This window comes from Pinus tabuliformis, chromosome 7 (assembly GCF_031772625.1).
Source record: "Pinus tabuliformis cultivar Carrire ecotype Pingquan chromosome 7, CPIR1, whole genome shotgun sequence".
NCBI lineage: Eukaryota > Viridiplantae > Streptophyta > Pinopsida > Pinales > Pinaceae > Pinus > Pinus tabuliformis.
The window spans coordinates 878167454-878191385 of NC_142293.1; positions in this window are offsets into that span (position 1 = coordinate 878167454).

Here is a 23932-nt window from a genome sequence, read left to right on the forward strand (position 1 = left end):
GGGTGGTTACGAGGTCCCTAGAAGTGGAGTAAACAGATTGTAATTTGGGTAATTTTTCTAATTGCAAACAGGAACATACTTGTGTATTGGCAGGGTGGTTATGAGGTCCCTAGAAGTGATGAATTTGAATTTTTCTTGGTTTTATATATAGTATTAGTTTTTTTCTCATGCTTTCTGTGAATGGCACGGGTGAATTTTATCCTACAACCACTAGGTTATCGATATGTAATTTCGGTAATTTTGATTTCAAAAGATATTTTAAAGAAATGCAATGATTTCATTTGTGTATTCAATAAACACAAGATTTTATAATTGAGTAAAATATTCGTCATGCCTGGTGAGAGATTCGCCAAAAAACTATATATGCTTATCATATTATTGATAAAATCGCCTTCCATTTTTCCTATATACCATGGAGATTCGCCCATTTATTATACATGTAAATTTAGGGGGGGTTCTTAAAATTTTCCCTGTAAAATATATTTAATGGATTTTGTATTGAATAGTATAGGTTGTATATTGATAAAAAAATGTTTTGAGAAGGTGTCAAGTAACAAAAATATTGATCGACACAATGATAGCACATAAAAAAAAAAACAGAGAAGGCAAGTTCTTTGTAAATTTTTTACAAAATTAATATGTTTGAACTATATGTAAGTTTAATTAATATGTATTGGTTGGTGTGTGTCATTCAAAGCCACAAAATGAACAAGGTTGATAAGATTATTTCTAATATAAGTGCAAAAGAGCGTAAAAGCCTAATAGAAAAATTGTAGAAGAATGAATCAGGTGAATGAAAAAATACTATTCAATATGAGTTTTCTTTTCTTGAATTTTCATTAATAATATACTTAAGAATATTAGATAACATGTTTCAAACAGTCTATTAATTCATATAAGTTTAATGTTTTACAAGGAGTAACAACAAAGGAAAATATAAATGTCGTTCTAAGAAAAGAAAAATTATAGAACATATAAATGACGATGAATTGGTCCTTAGCTCATCTAGAGTGGTGTTGGAGGTTAATGAAAGGGGGGGGGGATTTTTTTACAAAACTATGAGGGATCTAGTGGAACGAACGTATAGATGTAATTTCCACTTACAATACAAAAATCAATCCAGTGATTCTAAGAACCAAATTATATATAAGCTATATGAAGCATTTCCAAAGCAATGGTCAATGAGACATGTGAGACGTGCAATAACAAAAACATACAACAAAAAGAAAGAATCATTGAAAAGGTAATATTCCTAATTAAAATGATTTTCTAGAATTATATGTATATATTACTACAAACCATTCATTATTAATATCAATTTTGTTATATTTAGTTTTCATATATCAATATAAAAATAGCTTATTACTTTTTTAGGAATATTATGAAAATCCCAAATATTCAACGAGTTGATATGTGAAACATGCCAGTATGCTAAAAATAGCAACAAGAAATGTTAAAAATAGCATCAAGAAAAATCCTAACTTAATTTGTCCTTGAATTAAATTAGTAATTAAATTGCAATTCTAATTCTCATAGAAAATTTTAACAGTTAACTAAGTTAAGTTGACTTAGTTGGCTCAGTAAATTCGAGTTGGAAGTCTATCTAGAGTCATGTAGAGTGATCCCTAAATTTTAGGGGCCCAAGTTGAGTTCTAATTGAGTTGTAATTATTTAAATCATTTTAACTGAGTTAAATTTAGTTAAACTAGTTCTAACTAATGGAGGAACTAATGAGAGGTAAAGAGAATTAATTTGGATTTAATTCACATGTAGTGATTAATCAGATAATTGATAGTTCACTCATAAATAACTCATGCATGTCAGTTCTGAGAAAGACCCAGCTGAGATTGGAGTTAAAGGGAAGTGTACTATTATCAGTTGTATAATCATCAAATTGTACAAGTGGTGCATGCAGTCAGAAGAAGGCGTTTGAAAGGAGGAATGAAGGCACAAGTTTAATCATTGTTTTGGTGAGCATGAGTTGGTGAGGCCAAGCAATAGGAAGCATAAGTTTGTGCGTGGAGATTTTGAGAGAAAGGAACTAAGGGCTTGGCAGGCAATAGATTTGGCTAAGTATTGGCTTGAGCTGGTTTGTGAAGCAGTGAGATAGATTTTACTTATGCAAAGATTGTTCGGGTTGAACAAGCATTCTATTTTCATCTCAAATCCTTTGATTAATGAAATATACATATAGTAGGGGCTTTTTGCTGAGGATTTCCCCAGAAAATTATTGTGTTTATGTGTGATTGAAATTCTTCCTTTTCTGATTTGTGATTTCATCGATCAATTTATGTTTCCGCTGATGAGTAGAGTAGATTCAAGTCAACTATTTCAGCATATTAGAATCTGCAGTTTGAATCTACAAGAAAATTCTACATGGTATTGGAGCTGAAACCACTATAGAAGAGGAGAATACGAGTTTGTTTTGCAATAGAAATCAAATTTGTAGTATCATACTTTAGAGCCAGCAGGATGTTGTTCTACGGATTGAGACTTGAGTATGAGGGTATGATCAGGGGCTCAAAATTATGTTCAAAAATAAAAATTGTCAGAATGGTGTGGAACCTGAATGACCGCATAGTGATCGTCATCTTGAATCTGGCACAACTCATTTCGCACGAAACGGATACGGTATGCTCCCAGAAACGTGATTTGTTCACTTTGTCAAACAGGTAAAAAAAAAAAAAGTAGAGGAAATGACATGCTAGAGTCTTCAGCAAATGGGGAAGCGTCAAGTGACAGGTTACCCTTGGCCCCGCATTTTGTAGGTCGTAGAAGGAAGAGGTCTGCAGTTACGGAAATCGGCCCCTAGCACTATCGGGTTATGATTTGCAATATCGCAGATCAAAGGCGGGTCGGCGAAAAACAATTGACCCCAGTGTGAAGCTGGAGTGCGGTGCCATAAATCGCAATCGTAAATCGCATGGATCAAGTGCATTTATAGAATTGGCCCCAACAAAGGCAAGTTGTGATTTCGATATCGCAATCACATATCACACAGCACAGTGACCCATTATGGGAATCACCCATCCTCCTACCGATTACAATTTGCGAATGGAATTATCAATGCCAATAGTTTATGGTCACCAAGTGTCCTCCTAATGGTCAGCTAAAGTATTGGTTGGCAAGACATGTCGAAGGCCGGGCTCAATCCCGTGACCTCCTGTTTCAAAGTGCCAAGGCCTATTGTTGCACTTGCATGATGGTTCTTAACTATCAATGCAAGTGGGTTTGTATTATTATGAACTCACCGCCAGGTTGGGGGGGAAGACCGCAAGCGTAACTGTTGACGACCCTCCCATGTGACCACCAAGTTGGGGGGGAGACCACAAGCGTAACTATCGATGGCCCTCCCATGTGACCACCTTTTCCGTAGCCTGCAGCAGTTATGTTGCCGCCACGGTAACCGCACCACCAAACGCCAGTACTGATAGCCAGCCTCCATAACCACAACATGTAAACGCCACCTTACCACCATAAGTCAGAACTGTCACCTTAACCGCCAGACCTAACCACCTTGCATGTGACCACTCAGACTTAACCGCGAGATAGACGGATTCGTTGGCGGGGAATTGGCGGGACTGCCAATTTCGACAGATCTGCCAAAATTAACTCTAGATAATGAATTTAACTGGCAATTAGCCAGATTTGGAGGAGGAAATTATAGAAATACTACCACAAGTCATAACTAAGGTAGTTTTTTACCAGATGAGGAGCACAAAGAGGCTAGGATAACCATTTTTAGTATTCTGGACTCATTGGAGCAGGGTTCAGAAGCATTTGAGCATTGTAAATACATCTTTTACACTTTTGAGCATAAAAGAGAGGCTCAAGCCACTGGAAGTTGGACCAAGGAAACGTAGCCCATGAGGAGTGAACTCCTTTATCATGTTCCTATTGTAATGTGTTTTTGATGATGTTATGTACATGTTTATGATGTTGTTAAATCTCTTATTTATGTTTAATTGCTCATAAAATTAACATAAAAACTCATTTTTCACTTGCAAAAATTCATGAATCCTTAAGCACAATGAAAGAATTTTGTTTCTAATATGAGGAGGATCTTAACACAACAACCTAATATTCTAAATCAAATTAGGGTATCTCAAATTTCATATCTTGGAAGGACAGGATGGAGGTAGTATTGGAAGACAAGAAGCTGAAGGAATTAATAGATCATGATATCCCGAAGTCTCCAACATTTGATGCTAAAGATATGGCTGAGTGGAGAAAGTGTGTGGAAAAGGTGAGAAGGATTATCCTAGAAGGAGTTCGATATCATATTTTCTCAAATCTCCATTGTAAGGAAACTCCATTTGCAATGTGGAAGGCCTTGAAAGAAGGTTTGGTGGTTGGCCACGATCAATGAGTTCAACTTTGAGATCAGGTCTATCAAAGGTAAAGAGAACAGGGTGATAGATGCTCTTAGAAGGTGGATACAGGTAAATCACATAGAATTTATGAGCTCTTGTGGGATAGATTTATAGGATAGGATCTTGCAGGTAGGTCAGTAGGATGACAGGTATATGAATATTGTGTACAGGTTGCAGTAGAGTAAAGGTACAGGTACAAGTAGTGGTACAGGTACATGTACATATGCAGGTGCACAAGATGTGGACTATCGTCTCAAGGCAGATGGATTGGTTAGATTTAGGGATAGGATATATGTGTCAAATAGCAGTGAGCTCAAGAAGGTGATCTTGAGGGAGTTTCATGTGAAACCATATTCAGGTCACCCGGGTTACCAGAAGACTCTGGTGGGGAATATTGATCTCTTCAATGACTTGTAGGAGAAAGACCTCAAGCAGAACATAGAGTTTGGAGATGGTGGGAGGTGTAGCGTGACCAACATCGGTATTGTTACTTTTTAGAGGGAGTTTGGCTCCCCTCTTAGACTCACATATGTGATGTATGCTCCAATACTAAAGAAGAATCTTGTTTTCGTTGCAATATTGGAATGTCATGGCTACGATGTGATTTTTAGCAAAGGAAAGGTTTTCCTTAGACACATCGCCATGGAACAGGTGAAACAAATTGGTGTGCGAGTCGAGAACTTATATTCTCTTAAGGTACAAGTTGCATGCAAAGCCTTGAGGAGAAAGGAAAAGGTTATAGACTTGGTGGTTGAGAGGGAGCATGAATTACCTCTCAACATGCAACCTCAGAAGCAGCCTCAGCAAGTTGTGGAGAAGCCACAATTGGTGATCAGGTGCTCCAAACTATGCTCAAAAATCAAAGTTGTTAGAATGGTGCAGAACCTGAATGACCGTGTATTTCTCGTCATCCTGAATCTAGCGCAACTTGTTTCACGCGAAACGGACACCATATGGCTTTAGAAATTGTTCTGTTCACTTTGGAAAATAGCTAAATTTTTTGAAAAAAAAGAGGGGACAGCCTAGTCAACAGTTTGTACTGCTGACTAGGCTGCCTAGTTGGCACTAACTGTGCAGTTGAGGTGGCATTGTAATCTCATCAACAAATGGCTGAGTTCCATGTGACGTGTTTGAACATGCATGAGTTATGAGGATGCCATTGGTTGAAGGCTATACAGGTGGACCAATAAGAGGGTGACATGTGGCAAACCCGAAGGCTGCCATGTGCCCTCTCAAAGGTCGAATAAAATTTTATGTGGGGAGGTCGGGGTCGAACCCGCGACCTCACCCACAACAACACCAAGCTTTACCACCACGCCCGCAAGTTTGCTCTTAAATAAGATATCGCAGGAAGTTCGACATTAAAGAATCAGCCCCAGAACAAATCAGGGTTGCGATGCGATGATCACAATAGCACATAGCAGAAAGGAGGTGTTAAGTAATTAGCTCTGATAAGATCAGGTTACGATTGCGATATCGCAATCGCATATCGCACAATGCAAGTTATGTTATTTAAATTACCCTAGCTCTGTCGATTGCGAGATATCCCAGATGCGATACAGATTATACTACAATTGATAGTTCTGTCGCGTCTGCAACTTATCGCAATCGCACATTGCCCACGACCGCGTTCACAAACCATAAGACCCGTTGATTCTCATTGATTGAAATTTGTGATAGCTTATGACTGGAACCGTCGCCTTAACCGCCAAACCTAACCACCTTGCATGTGACCACTTGGCCTTAACTGCGAGATAGACAGGGAAGTTGGCGGGACCACCAATTTCGGCAGAACTACCAGAATTAACTCCAGATAATGAATTTAACTAGAAGTTAGCCAGATTTGGAGGAGGAAATTGTGGAAAGACTAGAAGAAGTCAGTTTTCGACCAAATGAGAAGGAAAAAGAGGCTAGGGTTCCATTTTTGAACATTCTGGACTCATTGGAGCAGTTTCAGAAGCATTGGAGCATTGTAAACAGACATTTTTCACTTTTGAGCATAATAGAGAGGCCTAAGCCATTGGAAGTTGGACCAAGGAGACATAGCCCAAGAGGGGTGAACTCCTTTATCATGTTCCTGTTGTAATGTGTTTTTGATGATGTTCTGTACATATTTATGTTGTTGTTCAGTCTCTTATTTATGTTAAATTTCTCATAAAATTAACATAAAAACTCATCATTTCACTTGCAAAAATTCATGAATCCTTAAGCACAATGAAAGCATTTTGTTTCTAATCTGGTGAGGATCTTAGCACAACAATCTAATATTCTAAATTGGATAATTTTTTGTATCAGAGGACTAGGTTTTCTTTGTGAAAGAAGGATTTAACTATTTGCAAGTTTATGTCATGCTTACAAGGTTAAAAATCAAAAGAGGAGAAGGGAAGCTGGTTGGAAGCCCTGAAGTTGGGTCAAGGGGAAGGAGTGAAAGGTTTCCACAATCCCCAACACTAGTTTAGCCTCGATTTGCGATTGAGACTCCAGAGATAATGTCTCATGAAGGAGAACCTACAAACATGACAGAAGATGAGAAGACCTTCAGAAAGGTTATCTTTGATATGACAAAGATGGTAAAGTTCCTCTATGAAGAGAGGAATACCAGGTTGCAAGGGGAAAGTTCCAAATCTCCCAAAGGAGAAGGCTCTTCAGGAGGAGGTAATGGAAAAGGAAGTAATGGAAATGGAGACAAACCTCCACAACTCTCCACCATCTTCTTCATCTTCTTCTTCACAAGCATCTTCACCCTCTTCCACTAAGACAACCCATACTCATACTCATCATCATACTTCAAAAGGAACTGGTAAATCACCTTTTTTTAAACTTGATTTTAAATTGGAATTACCCATGTATAATGGTGAAGCGAATGCAGAGAATCGTGATAATTGAATTCTTCAGTTAGAGGTCTATTGCAGGATTCAAAACCTTCAAAAGGATGACATAAATATTTGGTTAGGTTCCTTGAGAATGGAGGGTGCAGCACTAGTATGGTGGGAATCAAAGACTCGAGAGGAAATTAAAAAACACGACAAGATCTCAATTTCTTGGAATGATTTCATTGCTACAATCAAAAGACAATTCTACCCTCTAGCTTATATGCAGAAAGCCATCATAAATTGGCAGAACTTTAGACAGCTTAAAGGCCAAAATGTGCAAGATTACACCCAATAATTCAGAAAAGGTCTTTGATGTTAGGTGTAGATTTGCAATCACAGGACACATTGTTGAAGTACATAGTGGGTTTACACAGTTACCTTAGGCATACTATCTTAATGTTTAATCCCAATAATCTAGATGATGTATGTGTGCAAGCCACTCATCTTGAGGCAAGAGGGAAAAACACACCAGAAGAAGGTAGTAAAACGCCATTTAAGGGTAAAGAGAAAGAAAAGGATTTCAAGGGAAATAAAAATGCATTCGTTAAAATGGAAGAAGAGAAAAAAATATGTAAACATTGTTCTAGAGAGGGTCATGATGAAGCTCATTGTTGGAAGCTTCATCCCGAAATGAAACAAAAAAAAAATCAACAACAAGGGAAAGAAAAGACAATTAGTTGTCGTCATTCAAGAGGATTTGGGATCCGATTCGGGTGATGAAACTAAAATTACATCCATGGGTATAAAAGGAAAAGAATCCATTGCTAGCACTAGTAAATAAAATTGTCACACTAGCACTCCAAATGAAGAAACAAGGATTAAATTATTTCATATGAGGGTAATCTCAAAACATACAAAAACCGACACACTTTTTGATAGTGGGTCTCAAGCTAACTTGATATCTAATAAGTTAGTCAAACAACTTAATCTTCAAACCATTTTACATCCCAAGCCATATCCATTGGGTTAGATATGCAAGGACACAAACTTATAGGTTACAAGAAAATTTATTCTTCGGTTTGCAATCATAACAAACTTCATTGGCGAAGTTGAATTAGATGTTGTACTACTTGATATATCAGGAATTGTTTTGGGTAGTCCTTACCTATATGATAGAAAAGAAATATTCTATCATCATGAAAACAAGCACCACTTGTTCAAGGATGGTGTGGAGTATATTGTGAGAGCTCATCATAAGAAACTAAATATTTCATTAGTTAATGCATGGCAAATGAAAATACTAGTGAATTCAAGCAAGAATTTAGTGCTTCTTATGATCAAACCCAATGTTGATGTTGATTATGAAGTGTTTGATGGTTGTAATTCAAATTTGAAAACTGATTTGGTTGATTTTGCTAACCATGATGATAAGGTGTTTCAGAAAGCAAAGGGATTTCCTTCCAAGAGGATAATCCAACATGAAACACCATTGCAGCAAAAGTGTCTTCTTCCTAACATTGACATGCACAGGATGTTAAGAATGGAAAGTGTAGAAATAAAAAAACAAAAACAAGGATTGTTGAATAAAAGGATCATTCAACCTTCTCCTTTACCATGTGGTGCACCTCTTTTTTTTATGTCCAAGAAGAATGGTAAGCATTTCATTGAATGGGATTCAAGAAGTGGTTTTTATCAAAGTAGAGTTGTTGAAGGAGACATATGGAAGACAACATTCAAAACCAAGAAAGGTTTGTTTAAATGGCTTGTTATGATTATTGGTCTTTTTCATGCTCCTACTACTTTCATGCATATGCAGCAATATGCATTGCAGCCATTTCTAGACCTGATAGTCTACTTGGATGACATTTTCATTTCATAATATTTCATTATGAACATGTCATGTATGAGAAAGAAATACTTGATGTATTATGTCAAGAACATTTGTTATTGAATATGTCAAAGTATATGTTGGATAAAACTTCTTTGATGTACTTGGGCCACGATATTGGAGAAAATGAGTTGAAGTTAGACTTCTCCAAGATTGATGCCATTACGGATTGGTCAATGCTCAAGATAGTCATTTGGATAAGAGGTTTTTTGGGGGTAGCCTAATGTTAGAGGAAAGATTTTGTTAATTTTTCTTCTATTGTAGCTCATTTTCATTCTTTGGTAGTTGTGCAAAAGGTCTTCCAGTGGGGAGGTAAAAAACAAGAGGCATTTGATGCTTTAAAACAAAAGATCGGTTCAGCCTTTATACTTGCTCTTCTAAACATGAAAATGTCATTTGAATTTCAGGTTGATGTATGTGACTATGCCATGGGCACAGTCTTTATGCAATGTGGTAAGCCCGTTTATTTTCATTCAGAAATTTTCAATGGTGCAGTGTTTAAGTTGCAGCGATAAGGGCGCTTTCATTGGATGGGTTTTCTTCTACCATTCCACTTGGTCAAAAGGTATAAGAAAGGTATAAGCAACAAGTATGTTGATGTACTTTCTAAGCCTACAGTTTGTATAACTACTTTTCTCAAGCTTCATTTTGTTTTACATGAAAGCCATGTTCAGAAAAATACATACTTTTAAGATGTACATTCAAGCTTGAGTCAAAGGAATCAAGTGGAGGAATTTGTTCACCATTTGCATCATAATGTATTGTATCATCTTGGTAAGAAGGATGTTGTTATTGATAGTAACATGGACAAAGCCAAATGGATATAGGTTGAAAGGTGAGGGAACTGTACCCTCACCTGTTGGACAACTGAAAGTGATATTTTGGGGTCCAAAAGGCTTCTAGTGGGGAGGACTAATCAGGTGCTCAAAATCATGCTCAAAAATAAGAGTTGTCAGAATGGTGTGGAACTTAAACGACCGCATAGTACTCATCATCTTGAATCCAGCACAACTTTTTTTGCATGAAACGAACACCGTATGGCTTCATAAACGTGTTTTTTTCACTTTGGCAAATAGGTAAATTTTTGGAAAAAAAAAAAGGGACAGCACAATCAACAGTCTGTATTGATGACTAGTCTACCCATTTGGCACTGACTATGCAACTGAGGTGGCATTGTAATCTTATCAGCAAATGGTTGAGTGCCATGTGACAAGTTCGTACAGGCATGAGTTAGCAAGATTCTATGAGCTGAAGGCTATACAGGTGGACCAATGAGAGGGTGACACGTGGAAAACCTGGAGGCTACCACGTGCCCTCTCAAAGGTCGAATAAAATTTTATGTGGGGAGGCCGGGGTCGAACCTGCGACCTCACCCACAACAACACCAAGCTTTACTGCCATGCCCGCAGGTTGGTTCTTAACTAACATATCGCAAGTGATTCGGCGTTAAAGAATTGGCCCTAGAACAAGTCAAGGTTGTGATGTGATGATCGCAATCGCACATCATAGAAGGGAGGTGTTACAAAATTAGCCCCGACAGGATCAGGTTGTGTTTGTGATATCGCAATCGCATATTGCACAATGCAAGTTCTGTTATATGAATTACCCTAGCTTCTTCGATTGCGATATATCCCGGATGCGATATAGATTATACTGCAGTTGATAGTTCCATCGAGTCTGCCACTTATCGCAATCGCACATTGTCCATGACCGCGCTCACAAACCATAAGACCCGCTGATTCTTGTCGATTGAGATTTGTGATAGTTTATGATCAGAACCGTCGCCTTATCTGCCAGACATAACCACCTTGCATGTGACCACTCAGACTTAACGGCAAGATAGGTAGGGAAGTTGGCGGGATCGCCAATTTCGGCAGAACTACTAGAAGTAACTCCAGATAATGAATTTACCTGGCAGTTAGCTAGATTTGGAGGAGGAAATTGTGTAAAGACTGGCAGAAGTCATAACTAAGGTAGTTTTCGACCAAATGAGAAGGAAAAAGAGGCTAGGGCACCCTTTTTAACGTTCTAGACTCATTGGAGAAGTTTTCAAAAGCATTTGAGCATTGTAAATACATAGTTTTACACTTTTGAGCATAATAGAGAGGCCCAAGCCATTGGAAGTTGGACCAAGGAGACGTATCCCAAGAGGGGTGAACTCCTTTATCATGTTCCTATTGTAATGTGTTTTTGATGATGTTTTGTACAAGTTTATGTTTTTGTTTAGTCTCTTATTTATGTTAAATTTCTCATAAAATTAACATAAAAATGCATCATTTCACTTGCAAAAATTAATGAATCCTTATGCACAATGAAAGGATTTTGTTTCTAATTTGAGGAGGATCTTAGCACAACAATCTAATATTATAAATCAGATCAATTGGAGAAGCAGAAAGGAGACCGAGTGGAGACATCCACTCAAGCAGAGACCTCCAGTAAGGAAAATTTCAAGCCAAGTGAGCAGAGGGAACTCATGCAGCCATACCTCTAGGTAAGAGGTGGGGTGATGTGAAGTAATAGTCCCAAGAGTTCAGAAATTGGACAGGATCCATTAAGGTGTTTTTTGTCTCATGGATCATTACCTTACTACAGGGGCCCACAATATTCAGTAGCAGGAGGATCAGAGCCAGTCAGATACTGAGGAGTGCATATCAATGTTGACAGTAGAGCTAGCAAAAACATAGTTTTCCCAATAAACAGTTGCAAACAAAGTTGATTTAGTTTATTTTGTTTGGATGATTTTTGGTTGCAGATGTTGCAGTAGCAACAACAATAGTGACAAGAGTTACATGTAGAACATTCCAAAGGTACCAGATCAGGATAGAGTTGAAGTCCTTTCTTGTTGAGAGGGAGTGTTGAATATAGCAAAAAGAAATGTTAAAAATAGCATCAAGAAAAAATCCTAATTTAATTTGTCCTTGAATTAAATTCTAGTTCTAATTCTCATAGCAACGTGTATCAGTTAACTAAGTTATGTTGAGTTAGTTGGCTCAGTAAATTTGAGTTGGAAGTCTATCTAGATTCATGTAGAGTGATCCCTAAATTTTAAGGGTCTGAGTTGAGTTCTGATTGAGTTGTAATTATTTAATTCAATTTAACTGAGTTAAATTCAGTTAAACTAGTTCTAACTGATGGAGGAACTACTGAGAGGTCAAGTGAATTAATTTGAATTTAATTCACATGCAGTGATCAATAAGATAACTAATAATTCACTCATAGATAACTTATGCATGTCAGTTATGAAAAAGACCCAGCTGAGATTGGAGTTAGAGGGAAGTGTACTATGAGTTGTATAATCATCAAATTGTACAGGTGGTGGATGCAGTCAGAAGAAACCCTTTAAAAGGAGCAATGAAGCCACAAGTTTAATAATTGTTTTGGTGAGCATGAGTGGTGAGACCAACCAATAGGAAGCACAAGTCTGTGCGTGGAGCTTGTGAGCGCAAGGAAGTAGGGCTTGGCAGGCAACAAATTTTGCTAAGTATTGGCTTGAGCTGGTTTGTGAAGCAGTGAGATAGATTTTACTCGTGCAGAGATTGTTTGGGTTGAACAAGCATTGTATTTTCTTCTCAGATATTCTGATTAATGCAATATAGAGATAGTAGGGGTTTTAGCTGAGGCTTTCCCTAGAAAATTATTGTGTTATGTGTGGTTGAAATTCTTCCTTTTCTGCTTTGTGATTTCATCGATCAATATTTGTTTCCACTAATTAGTATAATAGATTCAAGTCAATTGTTTTAGCATATTACAATCTGCAGTTTCAATCTACAAGAAAATTCTACACAATAGGAATGCCCAAAAAATGTACAAGGAGATGGTCAAATAAATGGACATAATTGCATCATAAGAGGAGAAATCTCAACAACAACATGCTTCAAATGTATGTAATCATGATTGAATTCGTATATATAAAAAATAAATAAATAAAAAATAAATTAAATTAAATTAAAATAAAAATTAAAAATTAAAAATTAAAAATTAAAAATAAATAAATTTAAAATTAAAATTTTAAAATTAAATATAATTTATATAATATTAATATATTATATAATAATATATAATATATATATATATATATATATATATATATATATTATTTTTCAAGTATTTTCTTGCAGAAAAGAAAACAAAATGGAACTCATTCAACACATAAAATAGGATGACAAGGAAGAAAAAGGTTGATTTCAAAGTTTGTGAGGAATTGTTAATATTTCCTTATAACAACTCAATATTTCATTTTTGTATATTTTAAATTCTTTTACAGCAACCATCTTTGAATGTCTTCAAATAGGTGCTAACATACAAAGAAGAGCCATCGAAAGAGTTGATTGACATTGGGTTAAATAAGTGTTGTGAGTATATGTTGGCATATCAAAAATTATTTGTGGAATTTGTAACTATATATGTTGTTTTACTTCTCTGATTTTATAATTAATAGAAGAAAATAACATTTATATTAAATCTATGATTTATGTGGGGTTTAAAACATGTAGGAAACAAAGTACGGAACTACGCAATAGAAGACTTGTTGCAACAAAGCATGAGACTTGGTTTTGAAACCATGTGCACAGTTTATGACTCACTCCTTGATATGGTACATTATTATTCAATTTACATTGATCTCTATTATTTATTTCAATTTTTATTATTCTCACCAATGTAGATACACTCATCACACTTTATTTTTATGTTTGCAGATGGAACAAGATCAAGAAGACGAAAACAATCAATGCAATCAACAAAACATTCCTCCAAATAACCCAAGTCATGGAAGTAGCTTTAGCACTTACAGCAGTTACAGGAAGAATGATGATATATTTGGATATCAATGCAACTTACTATATCTTTTGAAATAATTGTTTGTGAAAATTAGACATTTTGTTTAATGTAACGGGCATAGTGTCCCAATTGAAAGACAAGGGGATACCAATAAAAATCCCATTTTGTATGACAAAGAGTCTCTTATTGATATATAATAAAATACATTTTAATTTATTCTATTTTGTTATCTGATGTTGTTGTGAAATGTTACACCATTGATTAAATATACGGATGATTAAATATTATAATAAACAGATGTGAAATCTGATAATATAAAAAAATAATCTAAGCATCATATACAAATGAACCAATCAAAATTTAATTTAAATGAATATTGTTATAAGATGTATGTCGATTTTTCAATGAATAGCGGATTTAAAAAATTACAATAATTGCACCGTCACAAGTCGATGTTTCCAGAAAAGAGAAAATCTCATACGAAAAACCGGTGTGTCCACAAAATAAATATGCATCGGTCCTTTATGTTATATAAAAGCACTATGAGGACACATTTTTGCATGATCGGTGCCTTTTCGGAGAACAATAGCACCAGGGCGTTTATTTCTTCAAGCACTGGTATTGTTTACAATTAATGATCGGTGCATTGTAATTCTTAATGCACTAGTGCTTTCATAGACCTAACACCCCAGTTCTACAAGGTATTATTTCTAGCTCAGGTGCATTATGAAAACTAACATCACCATTCTTTTTATATAACTAATGCATTGGTGCATTTATACAATTATATGCATCAGCGCTGCAAGTTTAAATAAAAGCACTGGCACAACAAATTTTTTTACGTGCCCCGGTGTCATTCCTTACAAGAATTCCCCAGGGATTTTTTATCTATTAGCACTGGTGTGGTATATTTTACACATCAGTATTCTTTGCATTCAATGCCTTGGTTTTTTTAGTTATATGTGCAGCCCAATGCGTTTATATATGTAGCACACTGGTGCTACTTGTTCCATGAAGCGCACCACAAAAAAAACATCCACTAAAACCTCCAACCCCCCACATTTTTTTAGTTGTGATGAAGTTTCATTATAATCTCTACTACACTATCACAAACGGATGTTTTTTCACAATTTTTGCCAATTTTATAACACTAAAGACCTTCATTATAACCTCTGTTAGAAAGTATTTTCCTTGTAGTGAATCACGGTTCATAGAAAACTATTAATGGCATAGAATCTCCAAATGAGGGGTTATGAAATCCCATCCCACTATCCACTTTTCCCTATATTAGAAAAAACCACCAGTGATTTATTTCTAAAGTGTGAATTCACCAAACGATTCTAGTCCCTAACCTATTTAGAGCTTTGAAAATTGGTTTCACTCTCACAAGATTGGAAACAAATGTTCATGAATTAGCCAAGGATATACCCTAGATTTATACCCAAGAAAAAATTTCTTCAAATAATTTGGATCATCGTGCCTAGAAAACTTTGCTAGAAAAAATGGATTGCACAAATTTGCAAAATATTTTGATAGGATTCCTCAATTTCAAGAGGAGTGGCGACTCAAGAAGAGGGATGTTACAAGAGACTATATGATCAAATGGAGTAAGGAATATCTCAAAGGAAAATTATGAGGAGGAAGAAAATTCATGGATTGGAGTTATCATCTGATTTAAAGACCCACAATCTAATCTTTATCTAAGAAAGTGAATCATACCTTTCAAGTGACAACTTCAACTATGAGACGAGGAGCTCCTCCAATGGAAAATAGATAGAATATAATATATGCTCCTTTTTATGGTGCATTGAAAATAAATCCAAGGGAAATTATCTTATATATTTAAGCTTGAAGGATAGATAGAACTAGAGTTTACTTGGGAATTAGGGACATTAACAAACAATGAAGTGGAGGCATGGAAAATCTATAAATGTCTCTCTGTTGAAGGCTACAAGAGTATCCAGGGAAACAATGATTGATGATTCTTATATCATTATTGGATCTCTAGTGCACTGTTGCCTCTAAAGAAACATTGGGGTTGATTTAAAGGATTGCATAATGAAGTTTTTATTTTACAAAGGTGTTACACTTGTATTTTTCACCCTAATCCAGTGAAGAGAACACAATATGTTATTATGTTGAAATCATGAGTTATACTTAAAAAATTGCTTATAAAATACCTCATTTCAATTTGGTCACACTTTTCCTAGAGATAATAGTGATTGCTTATTTCTCATGGATGACTTGTGGTTGGTCATTGGTTGTTAATACTAAACCCACGGTCCCTATGTGATCTTCTAGGTTTAGATACTTTCGAAGAGATCATCAAGTCTAGAAGATCATCTGAGTGATCATGGGTTTAATATTGATAACTAGTGACCAAACATGAGCTTCCTATGAGCCACAAGAAATCAACCACTCTTCTCCCTAGGAAAAGCATGATTAGGATCAAATGAGGAGTTTTATAAGTAATTTCTCGTGTAAAACTCCAACATAATAACATCATTAGGTTCTCTTCAATTCCTAGGCTAGAAAATACAAGTGTATTAAAATGTCTCCTTCTTTTATGTGTTGCAAAAGAAAATGAGGTGGTTAATAAACATGCCAATTGGAATGTGTAGTTGGGAGAATGAATGTTTATTACAAATGGGGAGTGTAAGTATTCACACCCTTAAGAAATATAAGGTGGTAAATAAAAGTCAATTGAGGCATGTAGTTAGGAGAAGGAATGTTTATGATAAATGGGGGTATCAATTTTCATTCCCCTCTCATGACAACATTTCAGTTATGATGGAGAATTTACTAAGGAACAAATGGGGACCTGTGTCAATCTTCATTCCCTTCTCATAATAACATTTCAATTATGATGGAAAATTTACTAAGGAGAAAGTGTCTTAACAACCTTTCTAATAACACCTAGGAATTAAAACCCTAATTTTCACTACTCCTAATTCAATCCTTGGGAACTTATGAAATTATGGAAAGTATTCGGTTCATGTGGGTTCTTGCATATGGGTTTTTAAGGAGGAAGATCTTGGTATTTGTTGATCAATGGCATTATGGATCTTATTGTCAATCTATTGGAAGTCAAAATATTAAGAGACATGCTCTTGGTTGGTGTGGTTAGTTGTTGTTGGATTGCAATGGGTTTAGTCTACTATAGTCCTCTCTTTACAAAATGAGTCACAACCATTGTGAGAATCATTGTTGTGTCTTATGCAACCTTAAGGAGGTCCAAATTGGTTTGAGAAGATAAGATAAGGACATGGATGAGATGCAAAGTACTGTGGTGAACTCAAACATAAAATGGAGTTAATGACAAGATGAATAAGAGTGTAAGTTGAAGGTGGACAATAAGATAAGATACATGTGTGCCATGGAAACAATAATGCAATTGTTAGATCTCAAAGAGGCACAAAAGGAATTCTCTACATTTAAGGTCGTCACTTGTCGGTGGTACTTAAAGTTCGATGTCAAGTTGGGGCATTGAATGCTCCCCATATGATTATATCTCACATCTGCAACTTCGGCAAGAAGTAGTTTTTCCCCTTCCACTTTGGAATTTTAGTCTACAGTTCCTTTGATTAGTAAGTAATCTCATGTTCAATATAAATATGCATAAGCTAATCCCTCTATTATGGAAATAAAATCCCCATTTGAAATTGGGAACCTTGATGGTCAAGTGGAATCTATTATCGACTTTGAGGAATCACCAATGGAGTTTAAGTAGGCCATAATGGAAAAAAACTTAAATTTATTTTTCTAATTTTGATGTTTTGTCAAATATTATTTCTATTATTTCAATGGATAAAATATAATACATGTTGGAAACATTTATGCCATATTAGAGTAGAAGAAAAGGTACTATAAAGAGTTCAATAAAAAACAATATTAACTTCACTCTAAGTTACAAATTTTTAATATTATTTTTTAATTCTCACATTCCTAATTCAACAGCAACATCTTTTTCAATAAAAAAGCAAAAACAATACTGAAGGGGTTTTGTCTCAAAATGTGTCTATATACCATACTCATTATTTCACTCTAGCAAATAATATGGTTTTATAAGTTGTTTGAAGTTGGATATGTATGTTTATCTTGTACGTAGCGTTTGGTTAGTCACATGCGATTTACAATAAAAACTACCCAGAGTTACAACTCAAACTTAAGGGAGATAATGGTGGCATGTTACAATGTACACACACCTTTTTGTATTCGTGAAATCAATGCCACCACTCAAACTGACTGCTTCAATTTAATGGATGGCTGGCTGTCTGTTATAATTAATGAAATTAAAAATGAGTAGATGGATTTAATGAATGTATAGCTCTTATAATTGATGGGTGGATGGGTTTTAAAAGATTGCTCTGAAATATTTAGATAACAACATTAAGAGGGTGGCAGAAAGCCAATGGGAAATGAGAGTCTAATTAAGAAAGTGGCAGAAGGTCTGTGGGAAATAAGAATCTACTTCAATTTAATGAATGGCTAGCTGCATAATTAATGAAATCAGAAATCAGTCGATTGATTTTAAATGATGGTTTCAAACAATTAGAAAGCAGCCTGAGTGGATAGATTTTAAATGATTGCTTGAACCATTCAGAAACCAATATTAAGAGGGTGGCAAAAGGCCCATGACAATGAGAATCTAATTCATAAAGACATATGCTGGAAAATTATCATATTTAATTAATAAAGATATGTAAAGAGATAATGTGGAGAAAGAGACCTACACAAGTTTAAAATGGTCCAGAATTTTTAAATAAAAAGTGTAGTAAGGTATATGATAATTTAGATTTTAATTTATAAAATATCTAGTAATGGGTTTTAAAAAATTAGTGATTAAGAATATTTAAATTTAAAGGTATTTTTATTTTATCAATTGAGTTTATTTTGAGTAGTTGGGAGAAATGATTGCAATCCTTCTAAGTTTAATTTTTACAAATTACATCATGAGCTTTGATGTAATGACATTGAATCTTATTGTTAGAAATGAAAGACCTGAACATATATATTTATGATATAGAAATTGCAATCTTTCCATCTAAGTTCAATTCTCACAAATTATATCATGAGTTTTGATGTAATGGCATTGAGTCCTGTTAATAGAAATAAAAAACCTGAACATGTATATTTCTCATATAAATTATAAAATTATTAAAAAAAAATAAGTACATTTCTATATCATTAATTGTGAAATAAACAAATATAAAAATTCAAAAAATTAAACTAAACCTTATTATAAACATAACTAGATTAATATTACAAGTAAACTAAATTCATGACAATCAACTTAAATATATATATTTATAATAATTAAATATATACTATTAATTTAATTTGTAATGTCTTCTAACTTTAAAATTAGAATTTTTTTACCAATAAATTTTAATATTTTTAATTTATTTTATTGAAAAACTTTAATTAAATACAATAATTTGTAATTATTTCATCTGAATTTTTATATATATAATATTGGAATGGATTTGCAATAATAATTTTTTATTTATTTTGAATATTTTATTTGTTGTTAATGTTTTTTTATAAGTTAATTATTGCAATCTTTATAATAAGGTATTGAACTGATCTAAAAATGGGGCATTTAGGCTTTTTGTCTAACTTACAAGAATCTCTCCCACTTCCAAAGCTTTAAATATTCCCAAGTCTTATTGATTAACCAATGCGGAATTGATAATATACCTGAAATTATAGATGTATGCTTATGTTTATTGTTGATTGTTTATGTGCTTTAAAATCTAGTGTGTATGTTGATATGTAAATACATAGAATAATAACTAATGTAGCAATAAACAAAACACACAGAACAACAATTTAATTAGGAGTTCACCCAAAACTCTCAGGCTACATCTCCGTGAGCTCTAGTCAACTCAACTAGGCTCTCTGAGATTATGGCAAAATTCTTTTTACAAGCTCTTGGATCAACTCCATTGTTTTACACAGAAAAATGGGTTTATACACCATTTTATCCCCGACTCTTGAAGCTCTCAGCTTTCTGGCTCTCGGTTCTCACTCTCGCTCTTGGCTCTGGCTCTAGCTTCTTCGGCTCTTTGTCAGTTTACAGCCCTCTAGCTTTCCACTTGAACTCCAAGTGACTCCCTTGGCTGCTCTGCGCATTCGCTTTTGCTCTCTTGGCCTCTTTTTGCTTCTGCCTTTTGCTTTCTACGTTGCTCTCAATTGAACTCTTTCTACTCTGGTTCGCCTTAGCTTCCTGCTTTGGCTCAGCTTTTTGCTTATGCTCGGTTTCAGCAACAACTCCAACAACACCTTTCTGTCTCTAACATTCATGGCTTTTAAGCAAACTAGCACTGTCCATTCGTTTCCTCTTCTCGGCTCTTGGGCTCTCGGCCTCTGTCCGCTCAAATCCCCTTCTGAGCATTAGCAATCATTGCTAAATGCCTTCAGGGATGGTGGCCACCTGTTCTGCAATGGAAAGGGACCATCGTTGCGTTGAAAAACCCAAAAATAGTGTTCTTTGTTTACACAGAGAAACATTGTAAAACACGGGAAAAGTCCACCAAATCATTGTTTATTGGACTTCAAATATTATGAATGCCACCTTATTTTCCATCGGGTCCACTTGTAATCACTATTGCAAGTCGCAATGCCCTTGTGACGTGTTCCCCTTTGTATTTATAAAAATACATTAAAAACATTGAAAATCCGACAGAGGACCTTATGGCGGACTTCAAACAATTATGCAGTGGCATTTTCATACCCTTTCGGGTCCAGTTTCATTGCATCACAAATATATATATATATATATAGACATACCCGCTCCATTGTACTGCTCTTACGCGATATTGCGATGCGATTGATCACAATCGCGTATCTCATGGACCCAAGGTAAGCCATATGACATGGCCTATGCCGACGCGATCCGTCGATGCCGATATCGGCAATCGCGATATCACTCGACCCGAGGTCCCGCCTTTGCCTCGTGGCATCGCCGATTGCGATCCACTGATGTCAGTGATCGCGATATTGCATCGGCCCGGGTCTTGCCTTATGTTATATGCATGTGCCTTCCTCCAACCTGATTTGTCAGGGATCGGCAATCAGGGGTGCTTCCCCTCTCCGGTTAAGTCTGCCTTGGACCTCCTCCGATGAGATTTTTCTTCATAAAGCCTTTTAGGCCATTTTTTTGAAGATTTGCCTCTTTTTCCAAAAAACAAAGGGCATCTTCTTTCTACCATAACTTTTGCATCCTAAGCCCATTTTTTCCCATTCGAGTTGTAGCAAATTCAGGACAAGACGATCTTTGCAATGGGGCTATTTCCAGGAACTTCCTTGGACTTTCATTTTCCTCGATGAGGAATACTTAGACTTAGGAGTCTATCCAAAATCCATTTTGGATCATGCCTTCCTACTAAAAGAACTTTTGGTCTCCAAAAGACTGATATACTGATCTAAACAGTAAATGAGAGTGACTCACCCTCTTTTTTTAGCCTCCCTACACTTACCTTGCATAGTGCCTCTAAACCAAAGTTTCTGACCACTTTCCTTCCTGGATATGTTGGTCCTCCTAGGAAGAGCTGCCTTCTTCTTTGCCTTCCTGCAGAACTCCTACTTAGATGGTCACAGAAGGTAGTTTGGACTTCTCTACCTTAATCATTGATCCAAGGTGGCTCAAACAAATGTGAAGTACACCTGCTCCACAAAACTTTCATTTGTACTTGTTTGACAAGCTGTCAATAACAATTGTTAACAACAACTGGATGGACTAAACTCCTGCTTCAACAAAAGAAACATATTTCACATCTTGTGAACACCTCCATGTCTTACATCTGCATACAAATTATGGACTAGACAACAAGCCCACAAAACATGCCTTTAAAACAAATGACCCTTCAAGTCAAGCATCTAGAAAAAGACTATTAGGACTCCTTTCAAAAGATGAACATTTCACCACTATCTCCATCTTGGAGACCAAGTCAACTTTCCTAGAGTCAACATTACATGCATGTTTACAACAAAGCAATCAACCCTTCAAGTTAATCACACATACATGTTCAAATATAAGGAAAACATCAGCATCCTTGTGTTCATGCACATCATGCTTATGCATGCATTTCATCCTTCAACTTTCACTTAAGTACACTATACTTTCGAAGTTGAAATGAAATATAATGTTGCAGCAACAAAGTGAGTCTCCCACTCAATCTTTTCCATTCACCATCTTGGTAGAAACCTGCAACTTTCATCTCATCAACAAGGAAATGCCAATAGATGCATCAATAGACATGCAGCCCTTAATTGGAAAATAATTCTAACCATTTCTTACCAATCCAGTTCAAAGGTATTTCCTTTGTCTGCACATCAAAATCAACATGTGAATCATCTTGAGACACATCATTCATGGAAACTTCATTTCCATTTCTGCCATCTTCTCTTTCCACTTTCTTCATCTTTTTTGGAAGCATTGTTGGATTTAGAGTCCAACACCTTTCAACAAGATGCCCTTGCTTAAAGCAGTAAGTGCAACACATGTGCATCCTCTTGACAGCATGATTTGCCTTGTCCAATGGACCTTTGGCTCTTTGCTTCTTTTCCTTCAAAAGTTTCCTGTATGTGGCCATTCTCTTCCAACATCTAGAAACATGATGGTTATCCAAACCACAAAAGGAGCATGCAATTCTTTTCCCATGCTTATGTGGAAATTTACCATGCTTTGCAAAATCAAAAGGAATGTGTTTAGAACCAGACTTATACCTGCCTCTTTCACCTTTATTTCCTTCATGAGGAGGTGAATTGAATGAAGGAGTAGCCCCATTTGGAACACCATCAATCTCTTCAAGGCTTTAAGAGTTTCCACAACTCTCTGGTTCAAGTGTGTGCTTCTGAACACCTGCATCCTACAACTGATGTTTCAAGCCATTACATTCCTCCTGAATACAATCTTCACACTTCTGAGGTAGAGGACATGAAATGAAACTCCTTCTTTGGACTGTTTCAATGGCCTCCATGGCAGCTTTGGAACTCTCTCCATAAGACTGTCCATGACCAAGACCTAAATACTTAGGCCTTTCCTCAACCATTATTGGTTCAACAATACCTTGTGCATGCTTTCCCAAGCCCTTTCCTTCATAGCCCATCTTGGACATTAGCTTGGAACCTATGTCTCTAGTATGTTTTTCAAAAGAACCAATATAAACATTCTTAGAGGAATTTTAAGACAAACTGGAATGGTTTACCTCTTCTTCAAGTTGATACTTGACCAAGGCTTCTTTGGCAACAAAGAGTTGTGACTCCAACTCATGCATCCTCTTCAAGTTCATATTTGCAATATGAAGTTGCCTCTCCACTTCCTGCAATCTGTCAAAAAGCAACTGCTTCTCTTCCTTCATGGAATTCAACTGCTCTCTAAGTATGCTGCTCTTTCTTCCATCCTCATACATTTCTCTCACCTTGTCCATCATGATGAACAAGTCTTGCTTCATGTCTCCATCAAAGAGTCTTGTGATGGAGAAGGAATTTGAGGATACATTTGAGGAAGTTGTCATTATGTCAATGAACAAGGAACTTCAAACAAGATTAGTAAAGAGCTTATTTAAGCAACCTTTTACAACAAACCTCTTGTGCTCCAAGGATTGCCTTGAGGTCCTTTGGGATAGAAGAATGCCTTCAGCCCTTCTTCCTATTTGTCCTTCCTGTACTGAGCTATCAATAGCTTTCCCTTTACCTCTGCAAACTCAGAAAATAGTTAGTCTACAAAACAAGCATATAATCGACCTCTTGTTGTTCAAACACCTTTCAGACAAGCAGTCTTTGCTTTGTCAATCAAGCGTTCTGATATAACCTTCTTTGAAGGTGGGGTTAACCAAACCTTGCTTTGATACCACCTGATTTGAAAATGGGGCACTTAGGCTTCTTGTATAACTTACAAGAATCTCTCCCCCTTCCAAAGCTTTAAATATTCCCAAGTCTTATTGACTAACCAATGCGGAATTGATAATATGCTTGAAATTATAGGTGTATGCTTATGTCTATTGTTGACTATTTATGTGCTTTAAAATTTGTTGTGTATTCTGATATGTAAATATATACAGTAATAACTAATG